We start from the raw sequence: 27,056 nt of genomic DNA on the forward strand, positions 1-27,056 counted from the left end.
TGTTTTTTGTGTAAAGTGCATCATTACTTGGTGAGCCTATTGTGCTCATGTGATTTCTAGAGCTTACAAGAGACCACGTGGCATGATCTGCATCCTTTATCTTGTCCCAAATTGAACGGTAATGAGAATCCAAATTGAATGGAATTGAGAATCCAAATTTTTTGACGTCAATTCTCCACAACAAGTGCTTTTTGATGCTTTTGGATGCGATTCTCAAGCGCAAGCAAACTCGGAGGCTTTTTGTTGGTGCTATATATAAACGATCACGCATAATCAACCCCCCCCCCCCCCCCCCCCCCCCCCCGACCCCCGATCTCAAGGTTCTTTGCATGCATATCCAACAGCGGCGGGAAGGTTTGGATCCTCTGCTTCAACTATAGAATGGGGAGCTCTCGAGCAGCAGTTCACATGGTCCGCCGCACCATAGCAGCAGAGTCTGCACTTGGTAGATACAACGCCCACAGGCTGACGTGCTTGTTCCAATAGAGAAGAGATGGCTTCTTTGCCAGAGCACTAGGAACATGCACCCGGGCCATGGAGTTCTTCGTCTTTGCACGCATCTCACGCAAATCACTTGCATTGCTCACACTTAGCACAACAAATTCCCATGTGCCAAGGTTGTCGACGCCCTTGGTAGATGAAGTGATCTGCAGAAAGCAATCCACAGAAGTGGGCAAACATGGGGCTACCCATTGTTTGAGGTGATGGAGGAGGCCAAACTCTGCCGGAATGGAGTCATATCCACAAGCAGAGACTATCAAAGATCCTCCATCAGAGGCAGCCTGGTGATAAAGAAGCTCCATTCTTTCCATGAACTTTGGCTCGCCTCTGATGTCGAGGTAATCTATGCCAGCTTCAATGCATGTTGCAACAACGGGTAGTTCGTAAAGACAAAAGAGGCCAACACAATTGAGCACAAGCCTTGTGTGTCTACACATGGCTAAAAGGGATTATGGGTCACCTACATCCGCTTCAAGCAGAGGGAATGTAGGTGGATTCTGTAATTGTCAATATTTACTTGGTAAGCCTAATGTGCTCGAGTAGTTTTTTTCCCATGTGAACTCGGTGGTGCTGAACTCAAAGCAATGCCTTCGAGGAGACAACAAGTACATATGGAGCCAAAAGCAACTTGACATTCAATTGCCTCCTCATGAGAATGAAAAAGAAGCAAGAGGTAAGATAAGTTCTTCAAAAGGACATCAAGCACATGAACTTTAGTTGTTCGATGTTTATTTGTTTACTTGGTAAGCCTAATGTGCTTCCCTAGTTTCTTGAGCCTAGACTTAGCTGCTAGGCATGATCTATGCCACTACCCTAGACTCAAATTGACCAGAGGAGCCCCACGTAAGAAAAACTTGCACTGCATTTAATATTAGCCTATCATTGCTTTTTTGTTGAACACGTCTGCATTGAAAAAGTGTTCTAGCTACTTCAAACTTTGTCTAAATTTTGTGCACCTATAGCATGTCTACTTGGATCTCACTCAAATATCCATTATCTCTTTTGCGACCCCTCATGTCAATTGTCACGCTCACTGTGAGTGCATGTTCAACATGAGAGTGAGGTCGGTGGAAAATGGCAGGTAAAAGCCCATTGCTGGTGCTAATGACGCAACGATAGCAGACAACATGAGTACTCGTTTCCTGCTACCTACAGAGTGTCGCGTAGTGTGAGTAGCATCGTAGATCTGGCAAAAGACAAAGGCGGTAGCAGCAAACCTTGGTGGCATGGGGGAAGTAGCTGAAGGAGAACCAAAGATTTACAAAATGAGCTTGACCATAAGGCTAACAAAAGTAAGCATTTAAAATCACTCTTCCTTGGGCTTTCTGAGGGAGAATCAAAGATTTGCAAAATAATCTTGAACATGAGCCTAGTTAAAAAAAGAGGAACAACATAGAAGTATTGGTGATGATAGACATGATAGCATAAGTGAAGGCAAAAATCGCTAAAAGTCGACATGATGAAAACCTATTGTAGCAGAGATAATGAAGCACTTGGAGTAACATGTTGTGCTTGGCAATTCTTTGTTTGATATGCATGCCAATTTTAATGGTGCCCTTCGAAAAGGACAAAGGTGTGTACCTTAGCATGCCCTTAGAATACAAAGTTAATATTGATTAAGCCATTCTACTATAGTGATGGCATTGGAGCTTATGAATTGAAAACTCATCACTACAATAAACCCTACACGTGTATGACGTAGAACATAAAGTCACCTCTGCTTCTTGTTAAGTTAAATCTATCTCCTGCATCTTTTGTATTAAATTTTGTCTGAACGCGTGCTTTGTGTCTGACAAAGAGGGCACATATTCACAACAGTGGACGTTTTGAGTGCACAAGCATGACTCCAGCTCGACAACACAAAACTACCAAAGTAGGTTAAGGACTAGGGTTTAAGCATAACGATTAAGCTACAACCCTTTGCTCGATTTAATTATCCTCTTTATTAGCCCTTTGTCGTATAGTGAGCCCTATGGGACATAAACTTGCTTCTTCCAATGGTGATCAAGTCCCAATCTAAGCCATTATTGTTGTCTATCAATTGGTTCTACTCATCCGCTCATGTTCCACAACAAAAGCCGAGGTGACAATAATCACAACCAACCAAGTAACCAATTGCGCTTCCAAATCTATCAGAACATCAAAGAGTAGTGCCTTGATCTCACTGCTCAAAAAATTGTAGAGAAAGCCGTGAACTTGGACCATTAGAGAAAAATATAGAGCTAATCAATCATCATATATATTCCATAAATGCACATTCAATTCTCTTTTAAAAATTTGCCAGTGCACTTTGTACTTGTTTACTTCAGTGTTAGAAGCTTGATGTCAATTTGCGTATAACTTGTTATGTTCTATAGAAATGTCCACTAAGAAAGACTAGTTTTGCATGAGGATGCACACATGAAATAGCTGAGGCAAAGCACTTTTTAACGGTGTTGGATCCATGTCATTGTGGCATTCACAGCTCGCATGATAGAGTTTGGTAATTTTCCATTAAACAAATATATGTACCGATAAAAGAGGATGGGCATGCATGAGATTTGAAATGTACATGACCTGGAGTTGAAACTCTGTTTTTGACCAATGGTGGGGAGGGGTATTTCTCAGTTGGGGTAAACATACACAGTGGCTGTCCCCTTATGACTAACCCCCTACACACACACACACACACTAATTTATTACTTCATCTCCTTCTCATATACAGTTAAGAACCCAAACGCACTTCCTTACTGTGGCTCCACCCAATCTCTTTGTCTCTCTTCTTCTCTTTGCACAAAGATGCATCGTGCACACAAATCTTTATAACATTTTGAGGAGAGCATTACGTCAAAAATGATGTGGTAGATGTTAACGAAACTAAAGTAGGGGAGCTTGCTAGAGTATGCCTCCTATGAATCAAAGTTTGAGGATTTATGAGATAGGTGGATCATTGAGAGATGGAGAAGAAGGATTGATTTCTGGCTGTTAGGGGGGCGTTGTAGCACGACCTAATCGCAACCCACACAAAATTATCAAATATGTGGATGGTAACCCGGCTAGGGCATGGAAGCAGGAGCATCGGATGAGTAGAAATAGAGGATTCAAGAGAATACCTCACCCATGCAAGTAGAGATTAGCCATGGCAAGATTAACTCTAAACATACTCTAATCACTAATCAATCTACTCCTACACACATCAAGTCCACCGAAGTCCGATTTACCATAGACTAGAAATCCGAAGCACAGTAATGATAAGCACACACTAATTACATTGGTGTTGGCCTCTCCAATCACCACATGCTAATCACGACACTTCATCAATAGCTACACACATGAGGTGAATGGTTCTAGAGTTTCATAAAACCTATCCACACACAAGAAAATAATAGGACACACACACTAATTACAAGATTCAGACCCAACTTAATCAACTTAATTAGTGATGCTAGATATCGCAAATCAAATGCTCGTAGAAGGATAAGAGTGGTGAATAGCAAGAAGTACATACCTCCCTCAAATCTAGAATAATGAGAGTGTAATACTACCTCATGACACAATGAAATGTAGAGAATAAGTAGACTAATGAGAAAATATGAATTAGATTAATCAAGCTTCTCTAACTATAATGGATTAGTCCTAGCCTCTTAAGCATGGGCATTAAGCTCGAGGCTAGGCCATCCATAGAATAAGCACTCAAGAGAGAGAGAGCTCTCAAAAGTGGATCCTCAAGAGTGGATACTCAAGAATGAAGCCTCCTTGCATAAAGGCTTGCTTTTAAAGGCTTTCACTAGACTCCCTTCTACTATAGGTTTAAGCTTGAGCCCTTTAGGCTAGCATATATAACTTTGGAACTCCAAGTGAGCCCAAGGCTTATACAAGGTGAGCTGGAAATATTATGCACAATCGTAGATATCTCTTGCTTGATGCATATTCGGTGTAGCCTGTGTTAGCCACTGGTAACATTCCCCCCTTCCTAATTTGGCGCATGTCCTCGTGTGCCGGTGAAGCAAAACACGGTGACATGGTAGAAAGTAAGTCCATGGAAGAAATGTTGAGCTGCAAAACATAAGAACCAGTAATGAGCATCAAACGCCACCAAGAATAAATAAAACATGAAGCACAATCAACAACCATGCAAAGAAATTTTTTTTGCTTCTAAAAGATGGGTGAATCATAGTCAAAACCTAGACAACATAAAGCAAAAAAGACACCTAAACTATCGTGAAGATTAAACCATTTGAAATTTTAATTTTATGCATGAAACACAAGCAATCAATTATGACCATAGGCTAATGCAAGTTCATAAACTTACTAGCCTAAAAACTATGTGACCAATATTAATAAATCCTTCAAGTCTATCATGTCTACGGGCTATAAAAAAGCTCCTAATCTATTAGTACCTTGTCAAAGCTTTTTGAAGCTCATGGAATTTTTTTTTTTAATCATTCATTGAAAAAAGTAAAACACATCACAAGGCTACCACCCCAAAGCAAGTCTAGGTACGACTCTCGGCTCCTTGAACCCTCAAGAAGGTGTTCCAAAAGCCTACTAGCCTACCAAGGTGACGGCTAATCCCTATCAGCCCAAGGCATCGGTTTAGGGCCTTGACCAAGCGAGCCAAGGTGATTCCCCGCGCGTGCCAAGTGCCAATAAGGCGCTACACCTCACAAAGACACAACATAACATAGAAATTTTCTTTTCATGTGTCTAGTAGCACTTTTGCTACTTTTTCTTGACATTTTTTTGCATCACTGATTCTTTTTTTTTAGCACTTTTTTATTGCTTCCATCATGAGATGCTTATGGCAATTGGACTAAAGGACTCAAGCTTAATCATAGCCCTAGGTTGTGTTTAAAAATGTAGGTGATTCAATTAACTTAAATGAAATTGAGAGTGGAATCAAAGGCGATGCTATTATTTTTAGTGAAAAGTGCCGCCCGTCGCCAGTTATGAACGTGAGTTCGCGCCGGCAGAAGCTGATTTCGCATGGGTTAGGTTGGCGACCTGCATGCGGTGATGCTTTTAATCCAGCGCGTGGCAGTCGCTAGTGACAGGCAGCTAGAGTCCCACAGGCAATAGCGACAGGGGTCGCACTGTTGCGCAGCAAGACGTACCATGGGCGTGGCAGTTGATAGTGGCGGGAGGTAGTATGTGTTTCGCCTGTGGTCACACAGTAGGTGATTATTTACCTGCACACACACAGGGTGACTGAATTTATGTAAAGGAAATTAGTAGAGTATCGTCGCAAGCAGGTAGGTTATTCAGTTCTGTTTCGCCTGTGGTCACACAGTAGGTGATTATTTACCTGCACACACACAGGGTGATTGAATTTATGTAAAGGAAATTAGTAGAGTATCGTCGCAAGCAGGAAGGCAGTCTTCGTGTACAATAGGTTTTCAAATTAAACGTTACTGTATTTGCCTGCAGTCACATCAAGGACAGTTGGAGGTGTTTCACGTAGAGTTACACGGAAACGAAAGACAACATGTGATTCAAACAGCGGGCAGAAATTAGTTGCGGCATCGAGAAAGTGGTCTGAAAGGTATAATTTCATGAAGTAGTAAAATTTCATGCTTGGTTTAATTTGTGAAGCGTGGTGTGGTTCGATTGGTTTGTGTTTATGAGGGTCCAATGTTGTAGGTTACCATGGTGAGGATGAAGAAAGCTGCACTTTCGGTTGGCGATAGCGGGGATGCATCTCCCTCTTTGGTTCGTAGGGGTAGACCTAGGAAGACCGAGGAGGAGCTACTCGCAGCTGAGAGTAGGCGTTCGAAGAGGCTTTTCGAGCTAAGTATCACTATCTCTGTTGGGGGGGCGGACATAGACACTGGCTTGCTTCCTGTGCTGAAAGAATTCCTAGAGAAAGAGACTATTGTTGGAATGTGTTCCATCGAGCGTGGCGGAATGGTATTCCACTTGCACTTCCAAATGGTTGTGCGTATTATTTCCACATCTATTATAGCGGTCAACAAAAAGGTGAAAGCATACTTGGGATGGGATAGAGAATCGCCTGTAGGGGCCATTGTTCTTTGCAGGGCACTAAAGCAAAAGAACATGCACACGTTTCAAGGAATGATTGGTTACTGCTTAAAAGACGTAGGTAAAGATCATTTTGAGAATGTTGGCCACAACATATCTCCTGATGACATCAATAAAGGGATTGAGCTTTACACGCTTCATGGGGCAGACGACCTAAAGAATAAAGTCTGCTTGACAAACACTAATGTGTTTGATAGGGCTTTCATGTATTGGAAATATAGTTTGAATCACCCTTTTGGTCATGACTTCCTCGGTACTTTGCACCGCATGATTAAGAGCGGTAAGTACTATCCGTCGTCTAGTTGGATTACACCTTACCAAGGGCGTGGAATGGAGCAATGTAAAATTGCTGCTGTATGGAAGTGCATGGCATTTCCAAGTACAATAACGTACAACGACATACTCGACATTTTTGTACTCCAAGGTGCCACTCACCCGCGTCTGGATTGGTTCCTGAACAGATGGCAAAACACTGAAAAGTATTCCATTAATTGCTATTATTTGGTGACGGCCTAATTATTTGGTGCTATTATTTCTCTTTATGAACCATAGGGAGCAAGGGGAAAATACGGCAACGAAGGAAGTGGTAAACATATCTGATAGCGACGACGGCGACATTGACGCTGTCATTGGAAGTGCTTCATTCCCCTGCTGAAGAGAACTAAAACTGACGTTATTGCATGCTAGGTATGTTGCTAGAATTTTCTTCTACTGCATTTCCTCTGTTTGTCGATGGCTTCTTATTTTATATGATGGCTCTCGTAGGTGCGCGACATGGAGTCAACAGAACTTGCTCTGGAAGCTGAGAGAACGCAAACGGATCATAGTGAACATGATAATTTAGACGAAGTATTATTCCAAAGACTAGAGGATGTACTTATGTAAATCTCGCGGCAGATCCGTGGTGCCAATGCAGACGACAATGACACTCTCCGTGCCTGCATAGTCAATTGCACACAGAGTGTCAAAGACATGCTACAGGATGTGCAACTTAGTGCTGGTGATGTCTAGGTTGCAGAAATACAACAGCAAATAAACGCTTTGTCGAGGGAAATAGTTTCTGTCAAGTCACAACTGAATAGGTTGAATGCAATAGTTGTCAGGCTAGGAAACATAGCATCTAGAAATTTCCATTTGTAACACATGCAATAGATTTTATAGCAATGGGACATTCGTAATTACCTTTTTTATCTATATTCTCACACTTATTAACACAAGAAGTTATTGTAATTTTTGTGGTTATGAATTTTAAACAAAAATACAGCGTTCATGTCGTTTTGTTTCGAGAAATTAAAATCGCCTCGCGAATCGTTCGTATGGGTTGTTTTCTACTCTTCCTTAAATTTTTCTATGGTCTGCTGCTTGGATTAATGATGAGAATCTTTGAAGATTTGAATTTCTTTTACGCGGAGCGAGTAGGAGAGTAAGTCGAGTATTAAGACTATCACTAAGAGTCTAAGACTAATGAGAAATGAACCTACATTAATCTAAGGTCAAGGCCAATTACCTATGATTAGCACACATAAAACCTAATCTTTTGATGAGTTCATTTTCACAAAGTAAAGTGTTGAAACTTTAGGATGCTGAGCTTTTGAACATGAAAGAACCATAGCATAAAAGCAAAATTTCACTTAAGTAAAGCATAGAGAATGAAGAGATAAACAAAAGAGCAAAATCATGGAAGGATTACACCTATTCATGCTCTTTTGAGCATCCTTGAGCAAGCATCCCCTTTGTAGAAAAGTCTCTTGATCTTTTTATTTACAAAAGAAGCTGATTTGAAGCTAAGTCTAAACACAAGCTACAAAAGCCAATTATTGAAAGCCAAAATGCACACAAAATAACGTTAATGAAAAACCTAAAGCTAGGGTCTTGCATACCCAAATTTGGAAAAGGGAAAAAACCCAAGGGAAAAAATGCCTTTAGTTATGCACATGATGCTCTTTCTAGCAAATTTATGTATACATAACAACCATGAGAGATAAAATGAGCTTCTACATAAGCAAATTTTGCAATTTTTACCATCTCTCATACATAATTCAAAAGTTGATTAGTTTCTAGCTCACTTGAAGTATGGAATTAACAACAAGCCAAGAGCTGAAAATAATGCAACTTTTGAAACGAAGTGGCTCTTCAAAGCTCTTGATCTTCAAAGCTCTTCAAATTTATGTATACATAACAACCATGAGAGATAAAATGAGCTTCTACATAAGCAAATTTTGCAATTTTTACCATCTCTCATACATAATTCAAAAGTTGATTAGTTTTTAGCTCACTTGAAGTATGGAATTAACAACAAGCCAAGAGCTGAAAATAATGCAACTTTTGAAACGAAGTGGCTCTTCAAAGCTGAATTTTACAATTTAAAATCTTTCCAAAAAGTTGGCTAACAACTAGCTCACATGAAATTTTCAATTTTAGAACAATCTATGAGCTAGAGATGACTGCAACTTGATGAACTGAAAATGAATGGCTCTTAATAGCCAAATTTTGTGCTTGAAAGCTCTCAAAAAAGTTGGGTAAAGACTAGCTCAAAATGAAAAAAATTAAATTTTGACTAAGCTCTAACTAGCAAGATTTTGCAATATTTTGCAATGATGACCCCTTCTTGGATCAATGAAAGTTCAACCTTGCCGCACCCTCCAAAACAACTCAAATCATTAGTGCTCTTAGGCATTTGAACATTTAATACAAGCACTAAAACTTTCCTGTTCAATGCTATCACATGGCCATTCAAGAAACCCAATTTAGTACTATGCAATTATTTTTTCATACATATTAAGCACTAAAAAAGTATCGAGCAATGCCAAGTTCACATTCTAGTGCATTCTTCATTCACAAACTCAAAAGGATACTGCTCTCCCATGTTCATCCAAGAAAGCTCGATTTTAGTGCTATGCAAGGTTTTTACATTTAATTCAAGCACTAAAATGTACAAGCAATGTCATTTTCAAGCATAAAGTCCCGACCAAGCAAGCACAACTCATAAATCAATGCGACTCTCGTGCTTGCATGCATATCACAAAGAAAATTTTTTCTTTTTACAACCAAGCTTCCAAATCGAGATGGCACAAAACCGATGCATAAGGCTCATGGTGCATTTAAAGTTCATTCATGTATTGAAGTTCTCAATCAAAGCACACCTGAAACCAATGCCCACTCCCTTGCTCTTAAACTAGCAGATAGGGCATACATAGGAAAGGAGAGAGAGAGTTTTTTGGATGAAGGAAATTTGAACTCTCTCAATTGGTTAATCACAACCGAATATGAACATTCAAAACTCTCAATTTTAGTGCTATGCGAGGTCGTTCGTAGTTAAATCAAGCACTAAAAATGTATAATTAATGCCAAGCCCTAAAATCGATGCTCAAGCACGAAAGCACAATGGCTATTACCACTTTGAAATAATGGTTGAATTCAGCGACCTCAAGATGTCAAAAATTTAAGACTTGAAGAAAGCCCATCCTTTGAGCTAATGCAAATTTTTAGTTGTTGATCGAAGGCTCAGGCTAGGTGACCTTTTTAGGGGCTACGAGTGTTGATTGGGTGGGAATGCCCGCCTAACACCTTTTTATCTTTTCATTTTTCATTTAGAACCTACGATACAAATTATCCCATGAAGACTAACACAGTAGGCGTGCATCAATCTTGTATTTCATCTTTGAATAAGCATTCAAGGGATCTGCACCCAGAGGAACAGAGACCTCATTATAGAACATGCAGCGTCAGTCACAGCAACATTGGCATCGGTGTGTGTTAATGGCAAGTGGACCTACAACAGCGCCGTAGCAAATCTGCAAAATATAGAGTTGTGTGCGTGTGTTGAACAACACCATTAGGTATCGTACGTAGCGGGTGTGAGTGTGTGGTTCCCACTGCAGTTCGGGAATCATTGTGTGTGTTTGAGTATACCATCTTGAGTAGCCAAGGCGGGATGTTAGGGAGCCAATCACAACCCAACCGAGTGCGAGTGGATGTCAGGGGTGCGAGGCGATTCTGGCGAGCAAGGCGGGCCGCGGCATGAGCATCTAGTGGACCACGAGACTAGGCGGCAGAGGTAGGGCAAATGGCTTGGGGATTCCCCATGTGTGTGTGTTTGTCTAACAAAGGCGAGTTGTGCCAAGGCGGGACCAGGGAGTCAGGGAATCCGAGAGAGGCTGGATGAGCAGGCATGAGGCGGGAGCTACGGGCCTGCGTATGTGTGCTTCTGTTGACTTATACTGGCCAGCGCTACAGGTGGTGTTGATTGGCAGCAGAGGTGGCGAGTCATGTGTGTGTCTGGTAGCGAGTCAAGTGGGCAAATAATGTGTGTGTGTGAGTGTGTGGGTCTCAAGCCAGGGAGGCCGCTCGGGGTCGACTGCTAGAGCCAATCCAAAATTGGCATTTGTGTGTGCGTCGTTTTGTTAGCAAGTGGCAAGATGCAACTGTAGTGTGTGCACTGTGTATGTGTGTATGAGAGTTTGGGAGCGCGAATACTGGCGAGCAAGGCGGCAGAAGGGCCAGTTTGTCCTCATTCAAAAAGAACCGAGTGAGAGTTTCCATTTTTTTATTTTTTATTTTTTCTTCCTTAGAGTATGCTCTCATGGACAAAGGCATACAAGGTCATTCAAGAGAAAAGAATTGAAATGAGTCTCAAATAATGCAATGATGGTGTCCTTTCTTGTGCGAATTAAACCCCTAATAAAAAATCCAATTAGTACACTTTCTTGGCATCCAAGTTTTCTTAATGCAATCGATAGTGCATACACGCAATCATTCTTTCAATCCGTAACAATCCTTGGAGAAGGTTGGTTAAGCCCACCTATTGGACATTGCAAATACCTCTATTGCACTGCATAGCATTGGCCATTTTGAACCTGCTTAACAATCATTGCAAAATAAATTTCTCATTTCCAGTTTTCCATATTATCCGAACTTAATTGGCATTGTCATTTAGGTTTGTACGGCTACCCATAATGGATTATAGCATTTGCAAAGGCATAATTCAATGAAATTTTTACCAATTCCCATCAAATTGGCCTACACATCAATGTAATAAAAACATCTTCAATTGTATACAATTGAGTCATACCAAGTCATTTGATAATAGACACCAATATTTTAGGCCTTTCAATCATCGTAATTGGTAATTGCTACCAATTATTCATCCACAAAATTGGATTGTACATGCCATTGATTAGCACACACATTAATGCATTTTTTCCATGTTCATTCAATTGATTCATCATTAGCATGGAAATAGACTAAAAATTTACACAATTGAATACCAATTGAGTGATCTATCCCAATTGCCAAAGCCAATTGTGACACACATATCCCTAAAATCATTGGGCAAGGGCTATTACTGAAACTTTGGTGAACGTAGGTGATTTGGAGGAGCTGGTTGTCGCATTAGTAGATCATGGTTCAGAAGTAAATGTTAGGAAATAAGACGTAGCTAAATAGATAATTGAGTAGATTACTTAATGGAGAGAGACAGATTTATATACACGAGATTATAGAGTAGAGAGAGAGAGAGAGAGTACACACGATATACGTGGTTCACCCAATGTGGGCTACGTCCATGGGAAAGCAGCCACTCAATGGCTTTAGTACTTCAAAACAAGAAGTAGTTTACAAAGGGATTATACCCTTAATGGAGCTCCCGCCTTGCTTCACTCTCACCACCTCACACTCACCTTGTTGCATCAACTTCACACTATGAAATGTGTGTAGAAATGGCCTCCTTTTATAGGCCAAAAGAGCTGCCCTCTCTTATGAGAGACAGCCATGTGTAGCCGCCCTTGTGCGAATAAGTCCAAATCGGACCCTCCAATCCGCCCATGTGTGGCCGCCCTTGAGAAGACAAGTCCACTTTTGAATTCGGCCACCGGCCATTGAATTCGGCCACCGGCCACCGGCCATTGACTTCCGACCACCGGCCACCGGCCATTGACTTCCGACCACCGGCCATCGGCCATTGACTACCGGCCACCGGCCAACCGACCGGTTGTTTTCCCACCACTTTCCGGCCGCCGTCCGGCCATAATATTCCGGCGAAAAAAAGTCTCGGGGGCCTCCGCCCCCGAGGCCTTTAAAGTTGCCCCTGATTCTTGTCCGTGAAAATTTTGGTTTCCGGTGAGTGATTTTCCTTCACGCACGATGGCTTCTCCTCATAATGGGGGCCTTACAAATGTGCGCTTTTACCACAGAAAATTACAAGGGTAAATCAGGCTCCATACTTAACAGTAAATCTTATGTCAAAGAGATTATATTTGAAAGGGAAGTGGCATGTTGATGTAGAATATGGGTGGCGTATCTGAGCCGCCAATGCACAATCAGGTGATTTGTATGGTGCATATCCTAATGTTAAAATAACTATAGGGGATGTACGTGATGAACAAAATTTCTTTGTGCAAAAGCACTCAACTTATCCAGCTATATTAGGACAACCTTACATTACTGCAATGCGAATGGAAAAAAAAGTTTTGGATGATGGATCTACATATGCTAGGATCCAAAGTCGTGATGGTAAGAAAGCGGTACAGTTTGTAACTATTTGTGTAGACCATGCCAGGAACAGGGACACCTTAAGGGATCATCCATTTCCAAAGTTGACAAAAGAATTTAAAGAGAATAGGGGTTTCCAAGATTTTTTTCAAGTGCCATCGTAAAGGGAGACTATGATGGTGCTTTGAGGTCATTGACAACGGACGTTTACAGAGAGGCTTTTTCTTCAATATTTTTTCGTTTGTCTTCAAAGGGTTCATTATCTTACAAGAAATTCAATTATTTATGCAAATGGGAGAAGCAACATGTTTGCAATGCCCAAGGTATGTTTCAAGAATGTGAGATATTAGATCCAAATGAAGTAATTTCAGGGATTTTTGAAGAATATGCATTTGTGGACACAATGGGGAAATTGGATGCAACCAAATGATCAAGCTAGGATTGATATTGTTAAGGTAAACTCTCTTGAAATGTATGAATTCCTTTTGCAATTCAAAGAAGAACTGGATGTAGAGGAGATACATGTAAATACAAAATACAAAATAGTGGCAAAGAAAGTCAGACCTGTGGCTATTCCATTGCCAAAAAGAGTGCGATACAGCCATGGAGAAAGCATCTCGACAACCTATTCTCCAAGATCTAAGTAAAATTGGGCATTCATTTAATTAGGAAAATCTGCAAGAATTGAAGATTGATGATGCAAATTTTCTAAATCAAGAAGAGATAGAATGTTTCCAAGAAATGTTAAAGAAGCACGGGAAGGCATTTGCTTTCCAACCATGTGAGATCGTTGTGTGGATCTTAGTGTTGTAGCTCCCATGGTAATATTCATTGCTCCACACCTAACCTGGAATGTGCAGCCTATTCTTGTTCTAAAAGCTCATCTTCCTAAGTTGGTTTATCTGTTGAATGAGAAGATTAAGATGGGAATTTTGGAGCCCTCTTGTGCCCCTTACTCTAACATGTGGTTTACGGCTCCCAAGAAGAATGGTACATTGAGGTTTATACATGATATGCAGCCATTGAACAACGTAACTATTAGAAATGTAGGGACGGGTCCAGTGGTTGATGATTTTGCAAAAGCTTTTGCAAGTAGAGCCATATATTCCATGGGAGATTTGTATTCAGGATATAATCAATTTCAACTGGCTACAGAAGGCACGGATCTGACAACCATGCGTACTCCTTTGGGATTAGTAAGAATGTGCACATTGCCACAGGGTGCAACTAATTCAATTGCTCACATGCCTTTTATTGATGATGTGCTGATAAAAGGGTGTGAAGAGGGTGAAAAAGATGAATTCAAAGATCAGAAGGGATGCAAAAAGTTTGTGGCTAACCATATTGTTAATTGTGGCAGGATATTATCAAGGCTTGAAGAGGTCAACCTTACACTCTCATGCCAAAATTCTGTTTAGGATCAGAGAAGTTTTAATTGTGGGACACTTATGTGGACCATCTAGTAGAAGACCAAGCCTTGTCAAAGTGGATGCTATTCAAAGGATGAAGCAAACATGAAATTCAATCACAAAAGTGCAAAGAATTTTAGGTGCATGTGTTGTTTACTTGATGTGGTTATCCCATTTTTCACATGTTGCAGAGGTTTTATACCAATTACTCAAGAAGGGGCAAAACTTTGTTTGGAAATAAGAACACTCCAAGCCTGTTCGTAAACTGAAGAAGATGTTACAAGAGGCTCCTACATTAAGAAAAGCAGACTACAAAAGCAAAAAGCCAATTATTCTGACGGTTGACACGAGTCCTACAAGTATTGGGTGGGCTATTGGACAAGATGACAATCAGGGGGAAAGTTATGCTATCAGATTTGGTGCTAAAGTATTAAGTGCTTGGTAGAGAGCATATCCAAAAGTAAAAAGGGAAATTTGTCGGGTGTAGCAACTACCCTAAGGTGCAACAAGGAGTACTTTATTGGTACTTTTGTAATAGTAGAGACAGATTGCTTTGGGACGATCACAAGTTGTTCTACACCAGACATAGCTATGCTACGCTGGATAGAATATATTAAGTCATTAAATCCCGAGTTTCATAATATTGTAGGTAAGGATAATCCAATAGTTGTCCAGGGCCCGATTTGAAGACGAAGAGACTATGATTTTTGAAGCTCAAGATGTGGGATTGAGATTCTTTACCTCTTCAAAATTGCATGTAGTATGTAAAAGCATGGTTTTTGCACATTCTTTTAAGAAAAATATGAAGATGAATGGTTGCTGATTGGAAAATATTTGCGTATACTAAAGAAGCAGGTGGATTGGACTAAACAAGAGTTTAAGAGTATCCAAAAAAAGGCTTATGGGTATTTCTTACATGATGGATTTTTATGGAAGCATCCAAAGAAGCGGAGCTCAAGCGGAGAGGAACCCCTCAGCAAGTTGTTTCTAATAAGGAAACACAACTCGTGCTCAAATAATTCCATGAGTCGCTATGGGCAGGACACAGGGGAGTTTGGGCCACTTTTGCTAAAATCAAAGATTGATATTAGTTATGGAAAGTGAGGTACATCGTGCTTGCCAAGGAAGATTTGACAAACAGGGTTGAAGGGAGTGCTCATTTGAAAAATAAGGAGGCTTTTGATAAACGGCATAGGCTAAGGCCATGTGCTATTTAAGAAGGGGATTGGGTTCTTGTTTATGATAGCAGTTTGGACAACCAGTATACAGCTATGCGGAAGATGGTTAAGCGGTGGTTTGGCTCATTTGTGGTTAAACATGCTTTTCTTAATGCTACCTAGAGGTTATGTGAAATGGACGGTACGGAGCTGAAGATCTCGGTTGTAGATAAGCGTGTCAAACTATATAAAAGGAGGAATGAAGAGTTCCAAATTGAAGCTACAGACTTCAATGTGGATGAGGGTAAAGATTTAGATGATGAAGATGTGACTTTTGAAGAAGATGTTGCCTTGGAGAACCTCTAAAAATTAGCATATACTAGAGGAAGTGCAGGTTCAGAGGGGGTGGATGTCGTGTCCCTTTACGACGGGCACTGAATGAAAGAAGAGGATCTCCCTGCATTTTCAAGGTTTTGCCAAACTTATGATTTAGGTCAAATTCTGCCATGACATCTGGAGATGATTGGAATGTATGCTAATTGTGAGTTTGAGGCCCTCAAATGAGGTTGCTGTTTGCAGACCGAGATGCAGTGATGATTATCAAAAAGTGGTTTCATAGGCCAACATTGCAGTGCTTGAAGTGAGTTACAAACAAATCTAGATGGCTCATCAAACAGAGCCCCCTTGAGAAAGTTATTGCAGTTTAATGTTGGGAGTGATTGTACGGACAGAGCAGATGACGATAGATGGTCAAAGGAGGTTGGAAGTGACAAATGTGTAAAAGCTTGAACTATGGAGCCTATCAGTCTTTTGAGATCGGCAATTGGACTCCTGGATGCCAAGTTATTGCCAATTCAAGTTTCACCGGGGGCCAATTTTGTGCCAGATTGGTTGCCTCCATTGATGTGCCATCCGAAATTTTTTGAAGCTTGACAAGATTCTCAGGGGTAGTGTGCACAATATGGATCTTGCAAAAAGAGACATCTCGCTCATCGAAGTTTGGAGTGTGAAGTTATGGCCTGTTCAAGTTGGTACCTGAGGACGACAGTGTAGTGCTCAATATTTTTTTGGCAGTTTTTGGGCAGTCGGTTTGAGGGCACGGCAAATCCAAAATGCAATGGGGTTTATACAATTTGAAGTCGAGAACCTGATCTATTAGTGAGATTCCATGGCTCGGCAGTTGCACAGCTCTGCACCAAATGACAATGATGTGAAGTTGGGGTTGAAAAAGGGTTTTTTTTTGTGGAATTTTTGAAGTGTTTTTGGAGGGTTGGAGCGCCAAGTTGATTTGGACATGTCACGTGGAAAAACTAAACCCACATGCAAAAATAGGAGCAAGCGGCACATGGTATATATAAAGAATCGTGCCCATTAGGTGGTATCCAAGGAGAGAGTGATGATCTTTTAAGTGTGTGGCTATGGTGTTGTTGATGTTGGCGCTGTGCAAGCTCACAAGCGGGCGACGATGGGTAGCTTTTGGCGAAGCTGACGACGTTGGCCAGTAGGTGGTGGAGGTCGGTAGCGTTGACGGCGGCTATGGCTAGCACTGGCGATCATCGATGTAGCGACAATGATGACATGGCATATTGAAAGTAGGGGACCGGTCCCGCTCCCTCAAAGGGAAAAAACTTTGAGATAGAAGTGCCCCCCCCCCCCCCCCCTCTCAAGATCAAAGCAAAGAGAGTAGTACCCCCCTCCCAAGTTCCAAAAAGGGAAAAAAAAACTCCATGCAAACCTTCTAATTAAGAAGTGGACAATTGTCCGGTGCTCCCTAGTTTACCATATAAGGATAAGGTCTTATAAATAGAAAAAGATAGACCATTTTGGGGTTCTTTTTTTTCGTTCAGTTTTGTTCTGCAGAGCAATTGGTGAGTATCTAGGGAGGTCTAAAGGAGCGTCGGGGCACGAAAGGACTCGACAATGGTTCAATTTCTAGGAGCTTTTTTATCAGAGGGTTGCAATTCAAAAGGTATACCGAAGCAAGCCTACGCAACAAAATTGTAAAAGAGAAATAAAAAATCTAAAGTTGTGTCACCTGTCAGTTGACAACATCTCTTGAGTCTCGATTCTATGTTTCTTACCGCCTTAACAATTAATAGCGTTCTTGATTGCAATCTTTTCTCTTGAACTCTTTTTAATCACCAGTATTACGTGTATTAAACCTTAATTAAGTCTATTTGTACTCATTTATCTTAGTTTGAACGCCTACTAAGCTTTTGTCTATAGCCAGAGGCCTGATGCTTTCCCGATCAACCTTGGAGAACCGCGCTCTCCGACAACATAGATATTGAAGCATACATGCAAAATACGCTCACATGGCTCTAAACAAGGCGCATGTAGGAAGCTCCTAGCTCTCAAAAGGATGTTAAGAAAGTTTCCCAAGTTCATAGATCTTACAACTGTTAACCAAGAAACTTTTAGAATAAGCTCAACCAATTTTCCCACACTGTTTCTCTTAAACATTAATTATCATGAGACGAGCTATCAAAAGAGGAGCAAGTGAGGGCTCAAAAAAATCATTTTCCTGGCCATGTTTTAAAAGGGCAAACCAGTCAGACAACCCGGATTTATTCCAAAAGCTAGGGTATTTTTTGGGGTCTATAACTAAAATGCCCAATTTTACTACCTTGAAAATCAAGCCTTGCAATGGAATTACAACCGGCTTTTTAAAAATTGAATTGAAAGTGTTCTTAGCTGGAGTATTCTTTCAATTTAAGAAGGGGATTGGGTTCTTCTTTATGATAGCAGTTTGGACAACCAGTATACAACTATCCGGAAGATGGTTAAGCGATGGTTTGGCCCATTTGTGGTTAAACATGCTTTTCTTAATGCTACCTAGAGGTTATGTGAAATGGATGGGACAGAGCTGAAGATCCCGATTGAAAAATTGAGGAGAAATTTTGCACTACATTCTTTTAAGACAAATATGAAGATGAATGGTTGTTGATTGGAAAATATTTGAGTACACTTAAGAAGCAGGTGGATTGGACTTAACAAGAGTTTAAACGTATCCAAAAAAAAGCTTATGGGTATTTCTTACATGATGGGTTTTTATGGAAGCATCCAAAGAAGCGGACAGGAACCCCTCAACAAGTTTTTTGTGATAAGGAAACACAACTCTAGTGCTCAAATAATTCCATGAGTCGCTATGGGTAGGACACAGAGGAGTTTGGGCCACTTTTACTAGATTGATATTGGTGGAAGGGTATGTATAAAGGTGTGGTGCACTTTGTTGAAACTTGTACTGTATGTCAAATGTACTCAAGCATAAAGCCTCGTGATGGATTACATTGAACGTATCCATTGTGCATTTCAAACGGGTAGTCAATTTGATTACAATGCCCACATGGTTATGGAAAATGAGGTACATTGTGCTTTCCAAGGAAGATTTGACAAACCGGATTGAAGGGAGGGCTTTGTGAACCAAAGCTACGAGCATGGTATGCAAGTTTTTTCTTGAAGATGTAATATGTAGATATGGTTGTGTTGGAAGAATTATTACAAATAGAGGAGAGCTGGATGCTTATGAAGCCAAAGAATTTTTTGCTCGTATGGGTGTCAAGTTAACACTCACTACTGCATATAATCAAGAAGGAAATGGAAAAAGTGAAAGAGGGCATCCTCCCATTTTCAAGGCATTGGCTAAAGCATGTAAGGGTCGTATTGGTGATTGGACTTGATTACTTCCTTATGCTTTATGGGCGGACTGTACTACACACAACACAATTATATGTTTCATGCCATCATAGCTTATGTATGGATAGAAGCCTATTATGCCCCTAGAAGAGGCAGTGACCACATGGAGTTTATTGCCTTTAGATATAGAAATGAGAAGAGAAGATTTTCTTACTTTAAGGATTCGACAACTAGAGAGGTTGAAGCTACAAAGAAGAACTTGAGGAGTGCTCGTTTGAAAAATAAGGAGACTTTTGATAAACGAAATAGGCTAAGACCATGTGCTATTCAAGAAGGGGATTGGGTTCTTGTTTATGATAGCAGTTTGGACAACCAGTATACAACTATGCGGAAGATGGTTAAGCGGTGGTTTAATCTGTATGTGGTTAAACATGCTACCTAGAGGTTATGTGAAATGGACGGTACGAAGCTGAAGAACCCGGTTGCAGATAAGCGTGTCAAACTATATAAAAGGAGGAATGAAGAGTTTCAAATTGAAGCTAAAGACTTCAATGTGGACGAGGGTAAAGATTTAGATGATGAAGATGTGACTTCTGAAGAAGATGTTGCCTTGGAGAACCTCTAAAAATTGGCACATACCAAAGGATGTGCAGGTTCAGAGGGGGTGGATGTCGTGCCACTTTACGGAGGGCACTCGATGAAAGAAGAGGATATCCCTGCATTTTCAAGGTTTTGCCAAACTTATGATTTAGGCCAGATTTTGCTATGACATCTGGAGATGATTGGAATGTATGCCAATTGTGGTTTTGAGGCCGTCGAATGAGGTTGTTGCTTGCAAACCGAGATGCAGTGATGATTATCAAAAAGTGGTTTCGTAGGCCAACACTGTAGTGCTTGGAGTGATTTACAAACAAGTCTAGACGACTCATCAAACAGAGCCATGGTGAGAAAGTTATTGCAGTTTAAAGTTGGGAGTGCTTCCAGATCTAAGACGGACAAAGCAGATGGTGACAGATGGTCAAAGGCGATTTAAAGTGACAAGTGCATAAAGCTTGAATTATGGAGCCTGTCAGTCTTTTGAGATCGGCAATTGGACTCCTGGATGCCAAGTTATTGCCAATTCAACTTTCATCAGGGGCCAGTTCTGTGCCAGATTGGTCGCCTCCGTTGATGCGCCATCAATTTTTTTTTGAAGCTCAATGAGATTTTCAAGGATAGTGTAGTGCCCGATATTTTTTTGGCGGTAGTGTAGTGCCACGATATTTTTTTGGCGGTTTTTGGGCAGTCGATTTGAGGGCACAACAAATCCAAAATGCAACGGGGTTTATACAATTTGAAGTCAAGAACCTGATCTCTTGGTGAGATTCCACGGCTCGACATTTGGACAATTGTGCACCAGATGGCAATGATGTGAAGTTGGGGTTGAAAAAGGGTTTTCTTTTGGAAATTTTGAAGTGTTTTTGGAGGGCTGGAGGACCAAGTTGATTTGAACACCCCACGTGGAAGACCTGAACCCACATGCAAAAATAGGAGCAAGCGGCGCATGATATATATAAAGAATCGTGGCCATTAGGTGGTATGCAAGGAGAGAGTGATGCTCTCTTAAGTGTGTGGCTATGGTGTTGTTGATGTTGGCGTTGTGTAGGCTCACTAGCGGGAGGCGATGGGTTGCTTTTAGCGGAGCAAACGACGACAGCCAACAGGCGGTCGTGGTTGGCCGCATCGACGACGGCTCTGGCTAGCACTCGCGATCCGTGGTGTAGCGAGAGCGACAATGTGGCATCCCGATGATAAGGGACTGGTCCCGCTCCCTCAAAGGGCAAAAACTTTATGAGGGAAGTGAGCCCCCCCCCCGCCCCCCCTCGTCCCAAATCTCGCTAGTGCTCGTGGCAGGGGAAGGTTCATGTAAGGGCATATGAAGAGAGAGAGAGACCGACGGCAAAGGCAAAGATAGAATCCAAAGTGGCTGGCCGGACAAGGTGATCAAAGGATGGCAAATTAAAGTGGGCAAATGGAGGCAATTAACAATGGACCAAACAGGTGGACGAGGCCACAAGGTGGAACTAAAAATGCAAAAGGGGCACTAGTGACATTGCTAGTGCAAACCCCCCCCCCCCCCCCCCCCCCCCCTTCCTCCTCTCTCGATCAAAGCAAAGAGAGTAGTACCCTCCTCCCAAGCTCCAAAAGGGGGGACAAAAAACTCCATGCAAACCTTCTAATTCAGAAGTGGACAAATGTCATGTGCTCCCTAGTTTACCAAATATTTCTTTCAGTTTTGTTCTTGAGAGCAATTGGTAAGTATCTAAGGAGGCCTAAAGGAGCGTTAGAGGCACGAAAGGACTCGACAATGGTTCAATTACCGGGAGCTTTCTCTTTTGCTACATATCGAAGCAGGCGTATGCAACAAAATTATTAAGAGAAATAAAAAATCTAAAGTTGTATCACCTGTCAGTTGACAGCATCTCTTGAGTCTCGATTCTATGTTTCTTACCGCCTTAACAGTTAATAGCGTTCTAGTCTTTTCTCTTAAACTCTTTCTAATCACCAGTACTACGTGTATTAAACCTTAATTAAATCTATCCGTACTCATTTATCTTAGTTTGAACGTTTGCTAAGCTCTTGTCTACAGCCACACACTCGATGCTTTCTCGACCGAGATTGGAGAACCGTGCTCTCCGACAACGTAGATATTGAAGCATACATACAGAATTTACGTTCACATGGCCCTAAACAAGGCCCATGTAGGAAGCTCCTGGCTCTGAAAAAAGGATGTCAAGAAAGTTTCCAAAAGTTTATAGATCTTACAGCTGTTACTCTAACTTTTAGAATAAACTCAACCAGAAAACATTTTCCCCCCATTGTTTCTCTTAGATATTGATTATCATGAGATGAGCTATCAAAAGAGGAGCAAGTGAGTGCTCAAGAAAATCATTTTCTTGGCCATGTTTTAAAAGGGCAAACCAGTCAGACAACCGGGATTTATGCCAAAGCTAGGGTATTTTTTGGGGTTTATAATTAAAATGCCCAATTTTACTACCTTGAAAATCAAGATGCAACGAAATTACAACCATGATTTTTCATTTTCAACTAAGAAATTTGCACTGCAAATCAGGATATGCAAGCACTAGAGCAAGCTATTGTTTTTTTTTTTTTGCCAAATTCACAATTGTTAGGAGTGAATGTATTAGAAGCCTTGAGGAATCTCTCAATATATCATGAAACTACAAAGCGATTGACAAAGGTGAACCATAACCCATATTCCCTTATACATCATTAAAAGTCATGACTGCGAGGATTACACGATTTCACTCGTCCGAGTTCTTTCTTTTCCCAATGGCCATAATCATTTCCATGCTTTCTGGGATAATCTCCGAGCAAATCATTGTTTTTAGAACTGTTAAGAGAAAGCTATTGTTTATAAAACCCTTTTATATTCCCAATGATGAAGATTTCTAGAACAAGGTTCACATCTTCAATTATCAAGGTATAACATCATTCCCTCCTTATATGTAGGAGGTTCTCTCCATGTGGCTCCACCATCCATGTGACTTGGCACATTCACGTTTCTACACTTTAAATTATGTGAAGTGTAGGCAACCGTGAGGGGCAGGGAAGATCTAGGATATCAAATCATTTGAACAAGCACTTTTTGTAATCACATATCCTTCAAGGTGTCACGATAGGCGAGATGGATAGGGTACTAGGCTCGGAGGAGAAGGACACGGGTTTGACATGGTCACCAAGTAGCTAAGGGACTATAATTTTACTTTTCATTCCATTGTCCCATGTGGCTACCTTGAGAGTCGTTGATCTCTTGATTGACACATGTCACTTATAGTCGAGGGGTCGCCACCTTGCCACAGCCATTCTAGGTATATGTGTCACAAGTCCCCTCAACTCCCTATATACCTACGCTCTTCCCCTTGTGCTTGTGAATTTTGTGTTTGCACCCTCAACCTCCTTGCACCGGCTTCTCTCTCTCTCCTTGCGCTTGGGCAACCTTGCGCAATGCTTTGATCTTCCATCAGCTCAAGCGTTTTATCCACCTTATCCACCTGACCTTGTAGTTCAAGGCTCTACCCCAATGTCCACCCGAGAAGCAACAGGCTGAATCCACTATCTACCCAAGTGCTTCCTCAAGATGGGTATCAACTCATTGAAGTTCAATGGATTTTTTTTGGTGGGGTATAGCTGACTCATGCATAATGTTTCCTATAAGAGCTTACTTAAGCCTTACAAAGGAGCTCCACCAAAATAAGCTTGTCATGCTTGATGAGAAAGGTGCTTGAGAAGCTTCCCATGCATGGAGAGGTAAGGTGCTTAAGGGGCTTAGAGTTAAAAAAAGACCCTACAAAGGAAGGGAAAATCTTCAAAGCTAAGGAAATCTTTGAATTAACCTCCCCTTTCTCAAGGGGACACATGTCAGGCTCTCCCGATGCTTAGCCACATGGAGTGCTTGAATCTTATTGACTGGGCTAAAAAGGGATCCAATGAGGTTTTAGTTCAATTCAACAAATATCTAGATATTTTCAAGCTCTCTTCCCTAAAGGGATAAGGAGGACACTTGTCCAAAGACTACCCATGTTGCTTGAAGTGCATTGTGCATGTGATTGGCTAAACTTAGAGAGGTCCAATGAGCTTCAAGCTTGAGCTACAAGGAGGGATCGACCAAAGCAAGAAAGGGACGTGCTTAGGAGTATACACTCTCTCACGCACTCATTTTTCACACATTCTCACTTGGTGGGAAGTGCAAGAACTCCATCTTCTTGTCCAAGCTTGTTGAGAAGTTGAGAGTCTATATCAACACTCTTGGCTATGGGATGCAAATCCAACCAAGAGCCATGCTTCAATGCTTAAGATTGCCATCTTCTCTATCTTCATTATTATACTATTATGCTATGCTAAACAAAAAGATTGATGACAAGTGAGAAACTAGTTCTTTCTACTATCAATGATTCTTCTTTCTCTTCTCTATCCTCATTTCCCACTAGCTCTCTCTACCTTTGAAGGTATTTAAAGCCTTGGAATTGAGGCCGGGAATGGTTAATGCTTTTTACAAAGTCTATGTTATGCTCGTGACGCATAAAGCTTTCCATCTTCATTGCATCACCTAGGTCACAAGGAACACAAACATTGTATTGTACCAAGGCTCTCTTGATGGAAGAATCTATAATACGAAAGGCTATTGAAGGGGAGACCGGCTCCACATAAATCCAATCCTCAACTTTTGTCACGTTCTCTAAACTCTCTCTTACAAAAGTATTGTTCATGCAAAGTTAATTAAGTATAATGGCTATGTTACTACCGCTAATTAAGTTCATCATCTATGTTCTCAAAGTAGTCTCATAAAAATGCTCACTCTAATTCTCTTAATTTTACTATTCTCGAAGTCCATAGGACAATTCCATTACACCCATAGACTATATATTTGCCTCATTGCAATTTATATTTAAGTTTACGTCAGCAAAAAGAATAAAGAGAGACAACAACTGTCATAAATATCTTGTGAGCTTATATTACTCTCTACTATATAACAATAAAGGTTGAACAGAATCTTTCACAAACACATCATCTCGAGAAACCAAGATACGTTTCGTTTACGGATGGTATAACCTATAACCTTCGCTTTTAATATTGTAACCAACAAAAATACATTTAACAACATTATCATCTTATTTTTTGTGATATGTTTGTGGCACCAAAGCATAAGTTAAACAACCAAAAACACGCATGTGATCAATAGATAGCCTCGTATCATGCATGTTTTTGGATTGTTTAACTTGTGAAACAACCAAAAGATTTGCAATCTATGATTCCTTATGAAACATGGCATGTGATCAATAGATGGCTTCTTATCATGCCATGTTTCATAAGGAATCAGACTGCAAATCTTTTGTAGAACATATGTTAAGTACACAAGTGGTACGCATGATGACCTCAACCAAAATGATTGTAGCAAAGCTTGACTCTAGACCGTACATCGTGACATCTCCGTAAGCAACCTGTTTTTCCTTCCAACACTATTTTGCTAAGGTGTATATGACATTGTACATTAGCGTTTTATCCCATGACTAGTCTGAAATGTACTTAACTCATGAGACATACTCCCCTCATCGATATGAACGAAAGGTGTCCATAGTACATTTAGAGACATTTTTAGTCATAGCAAAACATTGCTTGAAACACATAAACACTTCAAACTTAGCTTTAAGCAAATACACCCATGCATACTTGGAGAAATCATCAATGAAAGTCACAAAGTATAGGTAAGTATCTAAGAACAGAGTTTCTATAGCCCACAAACAACACTATCCACAGGTTACAATTTGAATATAGCCCTATCTGAACCATCATGGATACTCTGAATGCTGCATCTTACACAAAATACAACCTTCACAAACATGCTTCACAGGTACATCAAGAGACAGCAAAAAAGCAACCATATCAAATTTTTGAAAACACAACAAACTGCCAAAATTCAAATGTCCAAAACGTACATACCAAAGTTTTGCATGTGAAACAGCCTTTCAATCCTTAATTACATTTACAAAAACTAAGATCATGAATTGCACATCTATCATCCACAAACTTTAAAACTATATCAAGTATAGCAATTGCAGATACAAACAAAAGGTTCTTCTGCATCTCAGGTATATAAAGTGTATCAACAAGTGTGAAAGATCTGCTATTCGCAATAGTCAGCACAATCTTTGTAACTCTCTAAACCGGAGAAGAGGCATTGTTGACACAAGTGACTGTATTCCCATGGGGACGGACTCAAAAGAGATAAACAAATCACAATGAGAGGTAATGTGCTTTGTAGCACCATTATCGAAGTACCACATGTGAATCTGCAACAAATGACATACATGCATCATGGACAAAAGGATCATTAGTGCATTTTGTACTAAATGCAAACTTTGCATCTACATGAGCATCACAACTCCTTTCACTAAAGATTCTACAATAGCTACAGTTTGTAGTGGAATCAACCTCTTTCTTCTTAGTCTCTTTCACCTTCAACTTAGGACACTGCTTGATCAAGTGACCGTTAGCTTTGCAAAAAAGGCAACGCATCTTGTTCTTGCCTTTTTCACAAAAATTCCCACACGAGGTGCTGCCAATAGAAGCATTAAGAACATGCAATTTTAACCTCGCTAAGAACCATGAGAAGTGGCTACATTGTTGTTACCATCTTTTCTTTGAGCACCAATAAAAACCTGTTCAATTGCACATTGTTTAGCCTTGTTCTTTCTTGAAAGTGACTCTTGCAACAACAATGGGCATAATGCATCAACTTGACAACATCAAGATTTCCTTAGGTCAAGTCTCGCGAAAGACACAAGACCAAAATTTGCTCAAAGTTGTAAGCACACCTTACTGATTCCTTTAACCAAATAAGAGACATTGTTGACTCACATGACAATAGTGTCACTGGGGGCCACCTCAAGACTTCAGTTGAGCAATAACAAAAATCTTCAGTTTTTGAATCCCTTGAAATCCAATCACTAGATCTTATTTTGCCACACAAACAAAAGAGGAAATGCAAAAATAACTGAAATTTATTTCACCAAAACAGAACGATATTACTGTGGTCGCGCATGTTAGTTAGAGGAAATTTATTCTCACCAATTTTATCCTTTTTAGGGTAGATTTTATCCCGTGCGTGTACAATGTACATGTAAGTGGGCATGCAACTAAAATAAAAAAGGTAAGAGTGCAGTACCTTTGAATATTAATGACTCTACTGTACATAAATACTGCAAAGAGTATGGATCAGCTAGAACCCAAGCATGGGCGCAAGATGGCAGGCTATAAACTCAAAACATACATAGAGCAAGGACAC

At 40.6% G+C, this 27,056-nt stretch overlaps 2 pseudogenes; one reads left to right on the plus strand and one right to left on the minus strand.

The window, feature by feature from the left end:
- Window positions 1-404: 404 nt before the first annotated feature.
- Window positions 405-938, minus strand: LOC147436595 (putative mitochondrial saccharopine dehydrogenase-like oxidoreductase At5g39410 pseudogene; annotated as a pseudogene).
- A 5,188-nt stretch (window positions 939-6,126) lies between these two features.
- On the plus strand, window positions 6,127-7,659 carry LOC147436596 (uncharacterized; annotated as a pseudogene).
- Window positions 7,660-27,056: the final 19,397 nt, after the last annotated feature.

The sequence above is a fragment of the Adiantum capillus-veneris genome, chromosome 18, assembly GCF_014529385.1.
Source record: "Adiantum capillus-veneris isolate H3 chromosome 18, ASM1452938v2, whole genome shotgun sequence".
NCBI classification, from domain to species: Eukaryota; Viridiplantae; Streptophyta; class Polypodiopsida; order Polypodiales; family Pteridaceae; genus Adiantum; species Adiantum capillus-veneris.